Here is a 19,898-nt window from a genome sequence, read left to right as displayed (position 1 = left end):
ACGTTACGTCTGCCTGCCACTTTCCGCTGTACCGCGGGGATCGCCTGAGCTCAGTCTTGGCTCCTCAGTGAAGAAACATATCTGCATGTTGCTGGCGTCCTCCTTTTATACCCACGAGGTAAGGCGGAGATACGCTATCCAAATTCCGCAGACCCATGGCATTTCTTTGCCATTGGCTCGTTTTGTAATACTCGAAGTCGATAGGTGTTCTAAGCGAAACCCCATTCGTCGTCATCCGACGTAACGTCTCCGTTCCCTACTCAGGGAACGAGGGTTACATACGTAACCGTAGACGTTTCTCTGACACATAAGATCTATATAGTTATCTTAATATGGAATTTACGAATATATCTCTGTACATTTGGTCTTTAAATTAAATTTTGTAGAATATGATTTTTGGCATAATGTCCTTTGATTTACAAAGCTTAACCACTAGATCTCCTCTGCATATGGAGTTTGGTAGATATATCAATATAGATTCCTCATTATTGGCTGTTTCTGTGGGCTGCTATACCTAAGCCGTCATTGACCATTTTGGAAGAGTCAAAGCCGGTCTGTGAACATTCGAGAGTAAGTTGTCTGAAACCGTAATTAGATGCATGTATGAATATCTACATCTGCAATAGTAATATTGAGTTCATTCATATAGAAACACAAACCAGCACCTGTGAATGGTTATTCCATTTGTCCACAGACGTCCACACACCCACAAGTACAACAGCATGTGTGTGAATGGCTTGAGCACTTGAAAACAAAATCAACCAGATAGTGCGCATGTGCCGAATGTATCTTTCTAACGCATTCTCATCCTTTGGCGTCATATGTGACGCCATATGACAAAACGGCGAAATACTACGCACATGGCACCCTTTATCGTCAATATAACACGCACTGTGATGGGTAGGTTTAGGTGTGGGGTAGGGTCTGCGTCTCATATTCACGCTAAAGGATGCCAGTCAACTTTATGACGCCTTGGGTTCGCGTGTTATATTCACGCTAAAGGGTGCCATGTGCGTAGTATTTCGCCGTTTTGTCATATGGCGTCACATATGCCGCCAAAGGATGAGAACGGGCTCATCTTTCCGCGTTCACAGCCAAAGTATACTTTGAAAGGCTTGCGCGCTCAACTATGCGTGAAATGGAGTGTAACGTGGAAAATGAAGTATACCGGGGCCTACTGTGAGTGATGACACACTGACGGTTTCAAGATAGTCGAATGTGGCATCTACGTATACATACCTATGGTTTCGAATTCATTCTAAAGATTCAAAGTTTCGAAAGCTTCTACCTTGGCTTGGGCTGATTCACAAACAAAATTACTTATGTGAATTGTTCAAAAGTCTTACGAACTCAGAGCTTTAATTCAGTCTTATTAATCATTTCTCTGAATGAACTCACCAAATCTGCCAAGGCTGCATATCAACATATGACTCATACATAATGACTCATAAGCTCAATATACTCATTAGAATGCGCATGCCTGCTGTGTCTCCAAATGAGCAAAAGCTTTTGTCTTTGTTCATGATAGGCTAATCTCTTAAGTCTCATATGAGCCGGTTCTTTTTAGTGAATAAAAAACATGTAGTGTGTTCGATTGCGGAGCGAATAGCTCAAAAACATATAGCGCAATCAGTATAGTCTGACTACTGAACGAACGACTTTTTGATTTCTGATCTGATTTCAATCAGTATATATAAAGTCCCCCTGTGGTGAAAATCAAGCTTTTAATGTTGTTTATATGTCTATGTGTTGTTTTTTATATGCTTTTAGACAAACCATGTGCAAACTCATAAGTCAACACCATTGCTCAGTATTTTCTCCTTAAAACTGCAGCAAACAAAAGACCGTCTCAAAACGGGTTTCTAGATTTCAAACACGGTTTGAAATTGCTGGCGTTTCTGACGTCACAAACTACCTTGTAACCAATCAGCTCAATGTGTGATCTTCAACGAGTGGATCTCTGAGCTGGTGTGTGAGTGAGTGGAGGCGGGGTTAATTTGCATATTCATAGAACCGCTATACTAAATGAAGCAAGGGTGTAGAGTTACATTCAAGCAATTTTAAGGCATGGAGATTTTTTTTTCAAGGAAAAAACGTTTAAATATGTCATGTTGGTGATCAAAGAAGAGTTTTAAGGGATACATTTATCAACTACAGGGGGACTTTAAAGACTGGTTGTTCATATGACATCTTGTAGTTAAAGATATTAATATTTTATTTTGTTTAGCATTGTATTTAGTAATAAACAACAACTGAATATGTGTAAACTGAATTATAACAGTTCAGTTATAAATTATATAGCACATTATTTGATTCCATTTGTGCCACCTCTAAAAAGATTGTTAAATAATCCTTAAAAAGACTGTGTACACACATTTAGCAAGAATTGTTTTAAATGTATTTATTATTGAACTTAATAAATTAACTTATCAGGGTTGCGCACCAGTTCTTCTGCATATAACACTCATTAAAAACATTGGACTTTCTAAAAAATATATTGTTGAAGCTGCACGGTGCAGTGTGAGTAATTTACATAAGCCAAACATTTACCCTCCGAATACTCAACTACTTTTCTGGATGACTAGTCAACTAGTAAAAATGAGCAGTCCATTTCCAAGTCCTTCATCTACATGTCTTATTCATTTTTAGCAAACTTCCATCTTGCACTTTTCGGTCTCTTCAATCAAGACTTCTAGCTAATGAAGGTCCCAAAGCTCCAAACACAAGCAATCACCATAATACACACAGAGCCACGTGTGTTAAATTACATACATGCTCAAGCATGCACACAGAATAAATGTAAAATAGGCTGTTTAAAGAGCTGTCTAGGGTTCTCTAGATCTCTGTTTAACTGCTGTCTAGGGGGTCATTGACGGTTCTGCATGAGTAACTGAAAATAACAATCATTCTCCACAAAAGCAATTATGTCCTCTAGCACCAGGGCTTGGTTTGACTCGGCTCGTCTTATTGGACCATTAGTGTAACAGTCTGTTACGGTAAGCTGTGATTGGTCAGTGGTCGGTTTGAGTTTCATAGCTTAGATGAGTAAATATCACAAACTTTTTCACTCCGTCATGCTTAAACTCCCAATATGTGTATTTTTCAAAATAGTCAAGCTTTACCACTACAAGCCATTTTTTAGTAGCAGTACAAAACACCACACAATATGACCAACTGAGATAAGACAGTATTTTATATTTGTGCATTTGGCAGACACTTATCCAAGGTGACCTGCCCTGCTTGCAGGCTGATTCATTTGGTTCAAATGGTTGGTTTTTGTGAATCAGTTCATTTGACAAAAGTGAAATATTTATTTAATTATTGCTGATTATCACTATTATTAGCTGTGGGGATGATTAGTGTCCATGGAAACTGATGAGTGGCTGGAAATTCAAACAAAGGAACACGTGATAAATGAAAACAACCTAAAAGGTCCATGAAAATGAAACTAAGAACCACCAACTAAATAAGCATGACATTGCGCCCCCTCCTGGAAGGTGCAACCTCACGGCATGGAATAGGTGGTTTAGGAGGAGGCGAAGGGATGGTGACAGGAGGATGACAACGAGCTCCCGGCGGCAATGTACGTCCTATGGCACAGACCGAGAGCCCAGAGAGCCCACTACAGCCCACAGTGGAGTCGAGGGAGGGAGGAGCCAAGGTGGAGTAGTGGCTGACATCAACTGGGGGGCGACCATCGAAGGCGGAGCCAGTGGATCTCAGGGCACAGACGGAGAGCCGATAGAGCAGAGCGACAGTGCTGGCACAGAAGCCCTAGGCGATGCTGCGGCGACGAGCATCTAAGATGAAGCCAGAGTGCCCGAGGACTGAGGTGAGATGGAGGACCTAGGCATACCCGAAGGAAAAGAGGAGCCCGCTGCAGCCGTAGGGCTGGAAGAACGGTGCGTAGCAGAAGATCCTCAAGTCCGTGGCGGAGGTGGAGTGATGACTGCCTAAGGGGGAGCCGGTGGGACGAGGGAACCCGGTGGAGTCGAAAGGCCGAGGGTGTCTGGTGGAGCCGAAGGTGGGATAGATGCTCAACGTCACAGCTGGAGGACTGGGTGAGCAGGGATGTGACAGAGGTAGATAAGAAAGTCCATTGTGCGGTGTAAAAACAGCACCCAAAAAACAGGGTGGGGGACGATACCTCTGTGCTGAAGTCAATCAGCCAGTCCTCAGTCTCTATTCCCACCAGTATACCCTATGTCGTGGGCTCACACCCCTGGTCAGACTCACTGGGGGGCTCCTTTTCCAGGGCAAAGGTCAGCACTGGTAGCTCGCTGTCTGCAGGAGGGGGCTCACACAATTCCTCCGTGTTTGCAGATGGTGAAACAGGCTCTGGGACCAGCTGTGTTCTGGACCAGGGGTAGACACTCCATAGGTCTATGGGATGGAGGTAGTTTGCCCAGATCCAGAACAAAGACTTCAGGGTCTCATCGTCAAAGGGGCTGGTGATGGCAAGAGGACAGAACAGCAAACAAAAAAACAGCGCCCTCCTGGGCAATCACAGAAAACTTAATGCAGAAAGCTGCATAATCCATCTTTTGGGTCGGTTGTTCTGTCACAAGATGTCCAAAAAGGGTTCAATAAACAAAAAGGGTCCTTTGATGTCAACAACCTCAGGTAATCCACAAAGATTAAGGCAAAGTCTACTCACAAACATGAACATCGACCAACAAAAAAAGAGTGAAGGTGAGGAACTTAAATACTCATGGTGATGAACTTAATAGCGAACAGCTGTGAAGATTAGTGTCCATGGAAACTGATGAGTGGTGGGTTTCGAGGGAAGGTCCATAAAAACGAATCTAAGAACTAACACAACTGAATAAGTGTGAGATTTTCTACATTGATAATAATAAATGTTTCTTGAGCAGCAAATCATCATATTAGAAGGATTTCTGAAGGATCATGTGACACTGAAGTCTGGAGTAATGATGCTGAAAATTCAGCTTTGATCACTGGAATAAAATTAAATTTTTTAATATATTAACATAGAAACCAGTTATTTTAAATTGCAATAATTACTGTTTTTACTGTGTTTTTGATCAAATAAATGCCACGTTGGTGAGCAATATATATACAACCCTGCACCCATAACCCAAACATCAACCCTAACATCCTCTATACGGACCATAAACTAAACCAAAGGAAACAAGGTTCTTTCAACAGATTGAAACAGTCCACCTTTCACCAGCATGTCTTTGTGATCCCCGTCCTTACCACTAATGTAATTGTGGTATGAAACCCAGAGTCACCAGCTGAACTTCAGTAGTTGTGTGTTTCTCTGAGGCCTGTATGTACACTATATAGATTGGCAGTCAGTCAAATCCAAAACGGCTGAACCGAAGCTCCAGAACAGTGTTAACATCAGGACTCCATCAGTGCTTCAGACGGGCTGCTCGGTGTGTGCCTTGTGCCTGCTGCACGAGACTGATGTCTTAATAATAATAACAGCAGCCTTCATAAATGGAAGAGAAAAAAAATCGATATTAAACATAAAATAGCCTGGAAAACAATACGCCTGGTTGCCATCAGAAAAAAGTGCACTTCACTAAAATGATTGTTATTTCTTTTGTTCCGGCAACGCCTACGCTTCTGAACTTTCTGTGTGTGTGTGTGTGTGTGTGTGTGTGTGTGTGTGTGTGTGTGTGTGTGTGTGTGTGTGTGTGTGTGTGTGTGTGTGTGTGTGTGTGTGTGTGTGTGTGTTTGCATGTAATCGATGCCCCGCGTCCCTTAAATAGATGTTTGTCTGCCTGTCGGTGGGGAATTGTAGATCATGTGGTAATAAACATCACATAGGCCGCTCGCCCTGACCTCTACACACACCGTATCACGCCCTCTGTCCTTCAGACATGAGCAAACACACACACAAACACACACACTAATCCGAAGGTGTCCGACGTGCAAAAAGCCAAGCTTTCTCTTTTCATCTACGCCACTTTACACTTTAACCGCAAATGAGCTCCTCATTTCTCGAACGCACGCACACTATGCATTATGACGACTTCATTGGCTTGTATTGTTTTTAAATTAGGCTCATTATAATTAGTACATCCTAACTTCACACACACACTCCTCAAAGAAACCTTTTGGCATTGTTAGATTGTAATTAAGATATTATTTAATCCCTTTATGGAGCTGTGAGAGCCTCTAAGAGGTGCCAACAATGGAGGCTATTTCAGCGTCTTTCATGTGGTCTCAAAAAAAAATAGCAAACCTGACCCTCACCCACCCACCTCATATGTTTGATGTCAGCTGTGCATGATAAGTGGATATTCTCCTAACAGCTCACCAATGGGACAGAAAAAAGCACCCCCTCCTGTCCTGATGCAGTCAGGGGTGCACAATGGAAATCGATTTGTGCATCATATCATGGCAACATTAATTACATGGCAGTGCATTTCTACAAGACCCCGTAGCCGCCCATGATCATCACTTTGACACTCGGCCGGACGCGCTCGTGATGATGTGGGGCGGCGGTTAAAGCACTAGTGCAGTGCTGACCCATATATCCAGCTGTTCTGAAATAGTGTATTACAATACACTTCAATTATATAACTTTATATATAATGTTTACAAAAGATTTTTGTAAGAACGGATTTTTTTTTTAAACTTTCTATTCATCAGAGAATCCAAAAACATCATGTTTTATAATAGGCAGCAAAAACTATTTTCAACATTGATAATAATAAGAACTATTATTAATAATTGAGCGACATACTGTAATAATAATAATTGATAATAACTGAACACCAAATCAGCATATCAGCATATACATGACAATGTAAATTGTGTATTAGAAATACAATTAGATATAAAATTAATTAATATAAATCAATAAAATTATACATTTCAAAAGAATTAACACAAATAATACAATATATATATATATATATATATATATATATATATATATATATATATACATTATAATATATATACTTTAACTTAAAAACATAATATAATTATAGTATTAACACTAAATAAAATATTCATAAAAATGACTGACAAATTGCATGCACTATGTAAATATGCCTGCCCACTAAAATAAAAAATAAAAATTTAAACAAAAAACTGTGGGAAAAGACATTTATAATGTTACAAAAATATGTTTGTAAGAAGAGATGTTCTTAAAATTTTCTATTCATCAGATAATTCAAAAACATCACGTTTCCCACAAACATATTAAGCAGCAATAATAAGGACCATTATTAATTATTGAGCAACATAATAATAATAATTGATAATAACTGAACACCAAAACAGCATATGACAATGTAAACAGTGTGTATTAATTAGTAATACTTAATTTAGTATAATTATATATAAATCAAACCAATTATACATTTCAAAAGAATTTACAGAAAGAATAAAAACTAATAATGTATAACAGTATAAAGTATATATGTATGTATGTATGTATGTATGTAGCCTATATTTGATCACTTAAAAACATAATATAATTGTATAATCTAACATCTAAATAAAATATACATAAAACTGACATGCACAATGCAAATGTGCCTGCCCACTATAATTTCCCTTGCGAAATAAAAACAAAACGAAAAAACAAAACCGTGTGTGTGTGTGTGTGTTCGCGAGCGCGCGCCCTCGTCCGGTAGGCTGCGCTATGCTCGCACCCGCAGGAGTCGCTCTTCCCCCCTTCCGTGCGCGCGCTTCCCCAGTCCCACGCCGAGAGAGAGTGTATGTGTGTAAGAACGCGTGTGTGTGAACGCTGGTGCACATTGCTGTTGCAGGAGCTTCGGCGAGACGGTCGTACTACCGATGCGCGGTCGGATACGGAACTTCTCATGGATACGCCAAAGTAGCGCGCGGACGGACGCTGTCACTCACCGAACGGATTTATTACTCACGAGGATAGGTATGCAAAAATTAAGTCATATGCAATTTGATCATTTATGAACTAACTGCTTTTGGGAGTGAAAGTTGGATGGGGGGCAGCTTTTATGAAGGGGGGCAAGTATTGAATTAGGTTTATTCCGCAGTAAAGGCATGCTTTGCATTGGCTGTTACGCGTTTGGGGTTTGAGAGCTCTTTGTAATGCATCTTAGGGCTAAAATGTGGCTGTGTATTGATCTTATGATTAGATATGCATTGCATTCAGAAGAAGGTGGGATGTCGTAGCCTGATTTAAGTTATCATATAGGTGGGACAGACAAGAGACTGGGGAAATATCCGCAGATTGGAGACTTGTGGACATGCAGAGGGCAGAGAAAGTTGTTGGAGGTGTGGTAGATGTTAATGCATGCATGGTGCAGTGACAAGGTGGGAAGCTCACAAGGTCCCGAGCATCCATGGAAGGGGTGAAAATTTAAAGGCGGCCCCCCTGTGCATGTGTGTGTATATTCTCAAGGGACCCAGTGCATCTTTTAATTAAAACCCACGGAGCACAGACTGCACTCCACAGATACTGCACAAGTGTGTGTGTGTGCTACACGTATTAATGTGCTGAATTCACTTTTTCCTCGCCATCATCATAAGATTGGCTTCACACCGCTCTGCGCTCGGATGATGTTGGCGTGCTCCGCACATCAATGGGACACACACACTCTCTGAAATGCGACACTGCTCTGCGTTAGGAGAATACAGAGAGATATATGGTCACATAAACATATGAATCCATGCATCTAAACAAAACTGTATAAAGTGCATGCGTTGAGCTGTTCATAAGCATTAAATCCAATGTGTTGTTGCTGAAATGAAACACAAGCCGCCTAATTTCTAATATGATTAGAAATATTAAGGAGAATTGGAACTTATTCTGTTTTGTTTCTACCACTAACTATCAATTTTGTAGATTAATTACTCATTGCCAGCATTAGATCAGTTTCCCGGGCTGAGTTTTGAATGTGAATGAGATTGAGGCATTTCTATAGCGCTTCCATAAAGCGCTTTAAAATCATATCAGGGGACTTTCCTCAACCACCACCCGTTTTGGGACAAATCCAGTTTGGGACAGGCAGTGGGGTTATTTATGAGAAACTCTTTGATTGGTAATTTTGTTTGTGAGGATATTTTGAAATCCACTTTTGAAATGAAAGCTCTACTCCACCCAAAAAATGTAAGCTCTCTTATAATTAACTCACTCTCATGTTGTTCTATCTTTCTTCTGTAGAACACAAAAGGAGATATATTGAAACATGTCTGTGTCCAAACAATGAAAGTCAGTGGGGTCCACTGTTTTTTGGTTCCCATCATCTTTTGTGTTCAGTCATACAGGTTTGGAATTTTTGGGTAAACTATCCATTTAAGTATTTTGGGAAGTGGTCATATGTTAGTGGTCATAGTCCATATGTTTTTTTTAATGACCAATACTGAGAGAGCACAGTGATCAATATAATGCTGATATTTGTTTACATAATGAGATTTAAAATTTAGCAAAGGAGATCCACAGGAATGCTGAAATTAAATTGAAACAGTTAACAAATTTACTAATATTTTGTGCGAAATAGAGTGGCAGTTCACCTAAAAATTATAATTTTGTCACCATTTTCTCATTGTCATCATGTCTTTCAAAACTTGTATGATTTTTTTCTCTTCTTCTATGGAACACAAAAAGTTAATACTTAGCAGAAAGTCTAAGCTGCTCTTCTCCGTACACTGAAAGTGAATGGTGACCATTGCTGTCAAGTGAGTTTTTTTACACTGAATATTGACTCAAATTTCTGTCTGTTTCTTACATACAGTACATAGCTAACATATGATTTTGGACGATCTATTGCGCCCGAGTCGTATTGATTACTTTTATGATGTTTTTATTGTGCTTTTTTTGTTGCTAGCCCTGAGCTTGGTCACCATTCACTTACACTGAAAATAGCTTTTTGTTTTCCACAAGAGAAATAAAGTTTGGAACGATATGAGGGTGAGTAAATATTTATGATTTTCAGCATTTTTGGCCTATTCTAATCTCAAAATGGCTGATATGTCAGTCTATGACTCAATCGTATATTTGTAAATGTGTGTCAGTGCATAATTTTCCTGTCACAATTGAATCGCTATAAGTGGGCACAGCAAAGTAATGCGTTTATGCTCTGCTAATGCAAAAACAACAAAACATCAAAACACAGCAGAAACACATATTAAGATTATGCTTAAAGTGTGTCTAGGATCCGACTGAGTGGAAGAGGAGGTAGTCGTGTCTGTGTAGAGCAACACACACACACACACACACACACACACACACACACACACACACACACACACACACACACACACACACACACACACACACACACACACACACACACACACACACACACTTTTGTCCACGTTCCAAACAGCTGTCTGTTCGGATACATGATATGTTTTCTCGAAAACATTTTTTTTTACTGGTCCACCTGTTCAGTTCCGTTTGTCCTTTATGTGTTCATCAGTCTGTGTGTGTGTGTGTGTGTGTGTGTGTATGCGGGTAGAATGACCTCCACGTCGCTGATCAATGCCGATGTTCTCCCTTAGAAACGGAGGGATATGTCCCTGTGTGGGGCGACCCTTCCCCCATCTGTTCCCAGCGCAGCCCAGTGTGTGTGTGCGAGCCGATTCTCAGCATCTGTCTTTGCAAAATGCCAGGGCTCAGTGGACGCTTCACATGAAATCAGCGCCCCACTCTGGGTGTGTGAGGGAGGGGGTGGGGGAGTCCTGATGTGTCGTTGTTGCGTCTCAAAGCGTTCGTGCCATTGTTTGTGTGCACTGTGTGTGTGTGTGTGTGTGCTTTTGTTCTCGGCTTGCGCTGGAATGCTCTTCAGTGCTGTGTCAACTGTAGAGACCCCCCTCAGATCCCGTCCTACACCCCACTGTCCCTCTCTTCAAAGTTTTCCCTTGTTTTTCAGTCTTAATTTGTTTTGTCTTGCCCTTCTAGACTGTCATTTTTCCTAGAGGACTGAAAGACGGAGTAATTAGAGCGGGCTCTTTCTGAAAGTTTCTTTCTGTGCGCGGTCGGGCCGCGTCAGTATGACTGAGGGCCACACATATAAACAAACGTCTAAGACAGTCAAATACCAGCCTGTATGTGGTTGTGGCTCAAAACCTAGTGAGCTGCCTAGTGCCTACCTAGATACAATTTTTTAACATTTATAGATGTATTTAATCACTTTCTAAAAAAAAAGAAAGAATTTCATCCCTTACTAAAATATTACTGCTGTATTCATGTATGTTTATTTAAATGCAATTCAAAGACTGTGGTATTAAATGATACATTTCAACAAAAGTAATCAAAAGCACAAAAGCAACAAATATATATATACATTTATATAAATTATATAAATAACTAAAATAATAAAATAATTTTAAAATAAAATCTTCTAGCCTTTTTTGTTGGTTGGTCAGGTTACATTAAAATGTGCAAATCAGCACAAATGCAAACTGTGATATTCGTTTTATACAACAGTTCAATAAGCAATATAAGTTGATTATATGAATCAATTTTTAGACACAACATTGTCAATTTGGACAGTTTTTTCTCAAATTTGTCAACGAAAAATGTTCCAAACTAATAAGAAAATAAGTGTTTAGTTGTTGAACGATTCACAGTTTTTGAACGAATTGGGTGAGTCAATGATTCAATGACCCAAGTCAGTGGACACTTGCTTCTTTCAGCCTGTTTGAATTAATCGGTTTAATGAAGGATTCTATGATTCACCAAGTGTGCCGAACACTTCCTGAAAAGTTAAGGCAAAGCATTTTGATCGGCAGTGGCAGTATAGGTGATAAACCCCGCCCTCTTAACGAAAGCGAGCGAAACTAAATCCAATTACACTTCAAAAATCTTTTTTTCCAAAGATGGTTTCTATTTTATTCTATTCTATTCTATTCTATTCTATTCTATTCTATTCTATTCTATTCTTATCACACAGATTGAAGCATTAAATGGTACTTTTCATTTAGCCGAAAAGCGAAATTATATTTGGCTAACTCTAACAAGGTTTTGTGTTCTCAGGTGATAAATTATACCAGTTGTAGTACAGTTCTTCGGGAATTAGGTGCCGACATTTTTTTTTTTACTGAAACACAGAAACCAAAAGTTTTCAATTAGCTGAAAACCAAAACCAAAAATGCTAAATTTAGCAAAAGCATAATTTTCGTTCATAGTGAAGTGCGTCCACACTCCAAAACATATTTAGCTGTTGCAACATATTCACGTTGTCAGCACGAAATAGACACTAACACAGTCAAAACGTGTCATCAGAGAAGTGCTAATTAAACGTCACTGTTTCTGTCAAGGATTTCAGCCGTCCGAAACCATTTCAGCTGAAACCAGAAATTTGAGAATTGCTGTTTCTGCCTGGTTTCAGTTGCAGAAATTTCCAGCTCGTTCTCATCCTTTGGCGTCATACATGTGACGCTTTGTACATTTCGTTGAAATCTTACTCACATGGCATCCTTTAGCATCAATATGAGACGCAGAACCCAAGGCGTCATACAGGTGACACTCGTCTAAATCCAACGCACATGGCATCGTTTAGCGTGAATATGAGACGCAGATCCCAAGGCGTCATAACCGTACCATACCCCAGACCTAAACCTACCCATAACAGTGAGTGTTATATTGACGCTAAAGGATGCCATGTGCGTAAGATTTCGACGAAATGTCATATGGCGTCACCTACATGACGCCAAAGGATGAGAATGCGTTGAAATTTCAGTGCATCACTACTAGTAGTTTCATAGTTCGATGTCCAAAACAATGATATTACCATGATTGCACCATATCCCAAAGATCATGGAATTTGGTAAAAGATAAGCTAAGTGTATTTGGCGCTGTCTAGGTAGGTAGCCTACAATATTCTGTGTGTGAGCTTATTAAAACACTCAAGTACCTTGTTTGGACAAAAGTCACAGGTCTTTTGTTCCCTTTCTGTCTTTTCTTTGCGTTTCTCAATGATCATAGCAGCTAATTAACAGCATTGTAATTAGTCAGGTAATAAAGCTCCACGTCAAGAACAACTGCTCAAGGGAGCATCTGTTTAATAAGTGCTGATGCTGTTGTGGAATCGATTGCGTTCCGTTGCTTTGCAGTGTGTGTGCTGTTTGCTTTCTTGGGAAAGAACGTAAGAGTCAAAATGAGTACATTGGGTTTGATCCAACTCGGTAGACCAGAAGAGAGAAACGATAGATGGATGGATAGAAAGAGCGAGCAAAATGCAGGGTTTGGTCCAGTATGGTTGACTGGTGGTTGAAATCTGAGCATGTGACTTAAGGCTAAGAATACACCACTGAAAGAGATGAACACAATATAACTGCACTGTAATGATTTCTAGAAGTTTCAGTTTTTCAACTTAAAATTTTCATTTTTAATTCAATGTGTTGCCATTTCTTTGTAATTATTTGTGTAAGTTACTAGCAATTTCTGAGTAAAGATTGTATCAAAGTAAACTCTACAATAAAAAAAATTGTTCAGTGTGGTCGTTGCGAAATTACATTTTCAAAATTGGCTTGTTAATAGAGCTGCATGATTCTGGATACATTGAGAATCACATTTTATTTTAGATTCTCCCACGATTCTAAACAGACAACCAAACTAAATGTCATGTAATTTACTAAGAATTCGGATAGAATATTAATTGTTGCAGTCTATTTAAAATGTTTAACTAATCTGAATTAATAAAAAATAAAATGATTCAATGACTTACTGATAAATACTTGTTTTTAACTTTTTTTTAGCGTTTTTTGAACAAATCTCTTGAATGAATGATTCAATGATTTTTTTTAACAGTCACTTGTCGCCAACGACTGGTGTAACAATGTAACTGATACAATCGTTATCTGAAGAGCCAAGTTACTTTTGAAAGGTGATTTGCTCTATTTTGATCGCTTCCGTAGACAGACTTTAGTGTTTATATTCAAAATAAACTTTTATCCCAGTACGTCTGTGATATATGAATATTTGTTACACATAAATAACGATACTGTGTTTTTTTAAAAGACAGTTTGAGAAGCTGTTTCATACCTAGATAGCCTAACTGCTTTCTTTGGGTCAGAGTCAGCGCCAATACCGATTTGTTTGAATGTTCCGGTGTGATTTTGTCAAAGGTTTAATAGACACAGGCGAATCGCTGTCATTTAGTTGTGTTTGTATATAGCGTGATCTATGTGTGCGTGTGTGTGTGGGGAGCCTGGTGAATGATGTGCTCTGAGCACATGCTTTCGATTCGGTGACGCCCTTGTCTGTCTCGCCGGCGAGCCTGATGTGTATTGATCCAGCATGCCACCATCAGTGCCAACCACACACACACACACACACACACACACACACACACACACACACACACACACACACACTGTGTTAGCAGTCTGAGAAAGACTCTTACCTTCCTGACAATCAAAAGCAACTTGATCATTTGAAACAGCCAATCATGGCTCACTTTAATAGCAGCTAACCTAGAATCACAGCAGAATCAAAGCATCCCTCTTACAAAAGATGCTATTCGGATAGAAAACATATTGACTTGTCTCTTAAAGAAACGCCTTGTTCTGTATATCAGCGGACTGGCGATTATCTTAGTGTCACAGTAATTTGTTGATTGTTTAAAAAATTATTGTTTTTCTTTCACAGGGGAAACGTGCTTAAAATCAAGATGAAATCAAAGCACACTGTTTACTTTCTTGATATATAATCCTGGTCTTATTGTGAACAATTGATTGAAAGTATATTATTTGAAAGACATTTTCTCTTATTAACTTATTAAAGCAATGGCAAGGCGTACAATTACAACCTAGTAATGTAACATGAAACTTCATCCTAGGCCTGATCAACGTGTGGGGCTAAACACTTCAACTAACTATAAGTAACTTTTAAACTACATGTTAACTAAGTCTCATTAGAGTATTTTTATGTAGTTGCAATGTTACTTATATTCAGTTGACTGTCTGTTGGGAGCATCAAAATAAATTGTTGGCAGATATAAAGCAGACAGTTTACTAATACTCTAATGACAGTTAGTTGACATGTAGTTACAAAAAGTTAGTCGACTGTCTAAAGTCGAAATAAAGTTTCACCAAACAGGCTAATTTTCTCATCAGGAAGTCATGTGATGAGAAATCCATAACTTGCTTCTATTTCTCACGTCATCATTTTAGGCATAGAGTAATGTAAAGAAGTGACTGCCTGGTCCGTCCACAGATTGAAGCGGTGGTGCTACAACTCGAGGTGCGTTAACTGCTCAGAAAAACAAACAAACAAATTTTAAAGTGATTAGAAACTTGAAATTGGACCACCCACCCACATCTGCTCACCCACATTCGTCTCTCTGCTCGTTGATATCTCTCTTCTCTCCCATATTCCTCCAGCGTTTTTTCCCTGATGTGTTTTTGTTAGGCTCTGATTCATTACATCGGTTGAGATAAATTCTGTTTTTCAGTGGGTTGATGTTACCAGAAGCAGGGGAGCAGCTCGTTTAGGACACGGCAGTGGTGGGTCGATAGCTTGTTAGAGCTCCGTTTGACAAGATGTTGTTCACAGAGGTAATTTACCCATAAACTTGCTAAAGTTGCCACTTACGTCATGTCGTCCCAGTGTGGATAAGCACAAATCAAAAGCGCATTGATCGGCGTGCAACCTTTTTAAGACAAACACCTGGGTGTGTGTTTGTGTGTTTGTGGTAGTAGTTTATTGGTGCTCTGTTGCTAAGTGTTCGTTTGTATGCCAGTGTGTGATTTCATAATTGATCATGTCTTCTATAAAGTAGTTGTATTGCTCTTTACAAAAAAGTCTGGTAACACTTTATATGGGGAACACATATACACTATTAACTACGACTTTTGCCTCAATAAATGTGTGGGCCATAATGAAGGGAAGCAGCAAATTTCTTTAAAATTGAATGTTGAAAAGTTCATTACAAAAGGATAAATTTATTTTCTGCGTTACTCAAAAGTTACTCAACCAATATTTTCTTAATAAATAATCCAGTAGGTTTTTAGGGTACTTGTTAGCATTCAAACAATAAGTGTGTGTTGAGCATCATCTCTTCTAAACTTGAATTCAGTTATGAATTCATCTTTGCCTTGTGCCTAAGACATTTTGTCAATGTTGTCATTGTTGTCAATGTTGCAAGAGCTTGGTTCAGATGACGGATGATTGGTTGCAAGAAATTGACGATAGAAAATTAGTTGGTACTGTAATGTTAGATCTTAGTGCAGCATTTGATTTAATTGATTATGATCTATTATTGGAAAAATTAAGTTGTTATGGATTTGAAAAGTGTGCAATCCAATGGATCCATAGTTATCTCACTAATAGGACGTTTAATGTACTGTTTAATGGTAGTTATTCTGATACAAAGGTTTTGCGTTGTGGAGTGCCTCAAGGGAGTTGCCTTGGACCACTGTTATTTTCTATTTTTATTAATGATCTGTCTTTTATTTTGAGGTGTGCCACTATTGCCCTATATGCAGATGACTTGACTATTTTTGTGTCTGATTATGACTCTACCAGACTTAATACTGTATTAAATAATGAATTACAATTAATTGAAAATTGGAACAGAGTAAATAAGTTAAAGATTAATGTTGGGAAGAGTAAATGTATGATGTTGGGATCTAATCATCTTTTAAAAGATTCCCCCGCTTTGAATTTGTCAGTTGGTGGTTTGAGAATTGAACAAGTGGAGGAGGCCAAATTGCTCGGTGTGATTGTAGACAGCAGGTTGACCTGGAACGCTCAGATAAAATTAATATTGAATAAAATGGGCAGGAGTATGGCTGTAGTTCGTCATCGCAGAAATTGCATACCGTTTCGTATACGGAAAACGCTGGTGGAATCAATAGTTATATGTCATCTGGACTATTTTTCCATCATTTGGGCCTCAACTACAGAGAATAATTTAAATAGATTACAGATTGCACAAAATAAAGCATCTCGGCTTGTTCTAAACTGTTCTTTTAGAACAAGTATCAGGGATATGCACAATCAGTTAGCATGGCTTCATGTAAGAAGCAGAATTAATTATTCTCTTATCAAATTCTTAAAAAATATAATTATTACAAAAGCACCTGAAATTATTTATAGAAGATTGACTTTCTTCAGTGACGTTCATACCTATTCCACTCGTCAATCAAGTGAAGGGCGTTTCTTGTTACCTGTCTGTCGAACAAATCAGCTTCATAGAACATCGTGTTACAGAGCAATGGTGGCATGGAACTCGGTCCCGTTATTTTTGGTCTCAGAGAGTCACAATGTTAGTTTTTCCAAAAGATTGAGATTGTATTTATTTACTTTGGAGTAACTTTAATTATGTAATTAATAATGACTGTATAATGAGCTATGGTTATTGAACTGTGTTTTTCATATTTTGTGTTTTGCCCGGACAGCTGTAATATTTAGTATATAGAAGAGCTTATATTGTAATATTATGTTATGTTTAGTGTATATGTGTTGTGTTGTGTTGTGTGTGGGTGAATTAGATGTCTTAGATGATGTTGTGTGCATTTCTGTATTTGTCTTCATTGTTGTACAGCCTTGATGTTAATATTTTGTTAAAAAATTGTTAAGACCCCAGGAAGAATAGCTGCTGCTTAATGGAGTAGCTAATGGGGCTCTAAATAAAAGAAAGACAGAAAGAAAGAAAGAAAGAAAGCTTAATTTTGAGGCAGATTTAAATTAGATTATGTACAGTAGATTTGCGGTTTAGCAGCTCCATGATCATGTATTCCCAGGGAATGAACTGATTAGATGTATACCTTGAAAGCAATGCAAGTAATTTAGGTATAAATGTCTGTCAAATGAATAAAAATGTGAACCTCTAAAGTACAGCATGAATCAGAGATGTTTGCATTCTGAACAGCTTCGTCTGATTGCGTTTCAGTTTTGTCGTAGTGATGTTCCACTTGCCTCCAATTTAGAGTTGGAATGTTAAAACAATGTGTTTAGAATTGATTATTGTCTTTTCTTGTGTTTATACGTGTTGATTTCATTTCAGAATCCATATTGTAATTGGAAGGCTTTCTTCTTTTGATAAATCGCTCTTGATAGGGGGTGGTGGTATGGTCGGTTTATTTTTCTGTCTTCGTAAGTTTGGGAACTCAACACATTGGGCCCTGGAAAAGAGGGGGCCCATCCATAAATTTTGTCCAGGGCTATGTGACATTTAACAAAAGTCATGGGTGGTACTTGTTAGTGGTTGTTTAGTGTATATGCTCATGGATATAGGCTACACATGTGATGCGTACGGTACATGTATCATACATACATATACATTTGTTTTTGCACTTTATGTTGCGCTGTGCTCGGTTGTTTATCATGTTTGTGTTTTTTGCATGTGTGTAAGTTCCCCTACTCCATCCATTGTGTTTTGTATTTATGAGTTTGTTATAGCCAAGGGGATTGGTAAACTATGGCTGTTCTGCTCATAATGGAAGTGAAGCGTGTTCAGACTGCACAGCTGCCTTGAGCTTTTTCCGCATGTGTGTGTGTGTGTGTGTGCGTTTGTCTTTCTAAACACTTATATGTTCTTCACGTATGGAGGGTGTGTGTTGTGTTCAATGCATTTGTGGAGGTGGTTGCTTTGATCATAGCGGCTTTGTTTATGTGAGTTTAGTTAGTTGTACCTTAGGGAAAAAAAATGTCTTCAGAAGTTAGCTAAACCTGACAAAACCTCACTTATGGGATGTCCTCTGAGGTAAAAAATAATTTATAAATACAAACTGTTTTCTTTTAGAGATGGGTTTGGGTTGTAGTCATAGAGTTAGCATTAGAAGCTCAATTAAATAGTGAAGTAAACTTGTGTGTGATCTGGTTTAGTGAGATTTATGAGCTGTAATTGGGTTTGGAGCTGATTATTACTGGCAGAAAAACAAATCACACACGTCGAGAGTAAAGGCAGTTCTTTCATTGCAGCAGACACGTTAGGCACTGACTGGGTCTTTCTGAGTGTATGTGTGTAAAGTGTTGTTCAGATTTGATTAGCTATGAAGGTGAGGGAAGCCCAGGCACACCGATACAAACACACACACTCGGCAGTGTGAGTCACACAGTAATGATGCTTTCGCTCAGTGTTTTTGGCAGTGTGCGGTCAGTGCACATTTACCTGACATAAATTCAGTTATAAACACACACACAACACACAAAGATACAGTGATAGAAACACATAGACACTCGTTTACTTAGCTATCTGCTTCTGTTTGTGAATATGCAGTAGACTAAACAAAACCTACACCATAATTATAGTTGGAAAAGTTTGGATTTTCAATTATTTTAGTAATTTTTAGTTACATTAATTACTTTATTTTTATAAATGAGGGCATTCCCAAAGGCTTCATCAGATCTAGCTTACTTCGTACGAGGAAAAAAGTCCTACTTAGACACAAACTCAATTCCTACTTAGACTCAAAATAATTTTTTTCCTGTTCTTTCAATTACTTAATTTTGTCCGACAAACAAACCACACAGAAGTTAAGCAGATTAACGTCAGCGGATTTGAAAAATGGTGTGTATTGACGTCTTTCCATGATTGAAACAACATATCGACATCAACATAGCTTACGCTATGGGAAAACTCCTTTTCTCGAGAATTTTGAAGCCAAATGTTTAAAACGCGGTGCAGCTGCACAGCAGACATATAGCTGAGCGTCTAGGGCACTCATTGGCTGTGCTGTGGCAACTGCACGAACCTATGGTGAGTCGGCTAAGATGCGCGAACCAATCAGGTCGCTAAGTGCCAGAGCGCGTCAGAGCCCGCCAGTATGGGCGTGGCTTATAGCCATATACGCCCCCATTTTCACCATAGAATTCGGGTTAAATTGTCTGAAGCGATCCCCTGATCGAAGCACAGTAGCATGGCGGGTTACACAATACTCGTTCATACTCGAGCCTCATATAGGGAAATATAGGAATGGGCCTTATGAAGGGCCAAGCTCCTTCTTTATATGGTATATAGAACTGTAGTTCA

At 38.8% G+C, this 19,898-nt stretch overlaps 1 protein-coding gene across 3 annotated transcripts in view; it reads left to right on the top strand.

The window, feature by feature from the left end:
- The first annotated feature begins 7,697 nt into the window (after positions 1 to 7,697).
- The window catches only part of fat3a (FAT atypical cadherin 3a), a 168,838-nt gene continuing 156,637 nt past the window's right edge, over positions 7,698 to 19,898 (top strand). For all 3 annotated transcript variants that reach the window (XM_077207755.1, XM_077207754.1, XM_077207753.1), the window contains exon 1: positions 7,698 to 7,882. The gene's annotated coding sequence lies outside the window, so the exon portion shown is untranslated. The remainder of the gene's footprint in view (positions 7,883 to 19,898) is intronic.

This window comes from Siphateles boraxobius, unplaced genomic scaffold (genome assembly GCF_051911475.1).
Source record: "Siphateles boraxobius isolate OS27281-9 unplaced genomic scaffold, OSU_SipBor_1 6, whole genome shotgun sequence".
NCBI classification, from domain to species: Eukaryota; Metazoa; Chordata; class Actinopteri; order Cypriniformes; family Leuciscidae; genus Siphateles; species Siphateles boraxobius.
The sequence above is the reverse complement of the archived record's forward strand: the minus strand, read 5'-3'. Positions and strand labels throughout refer to the sequence as shown.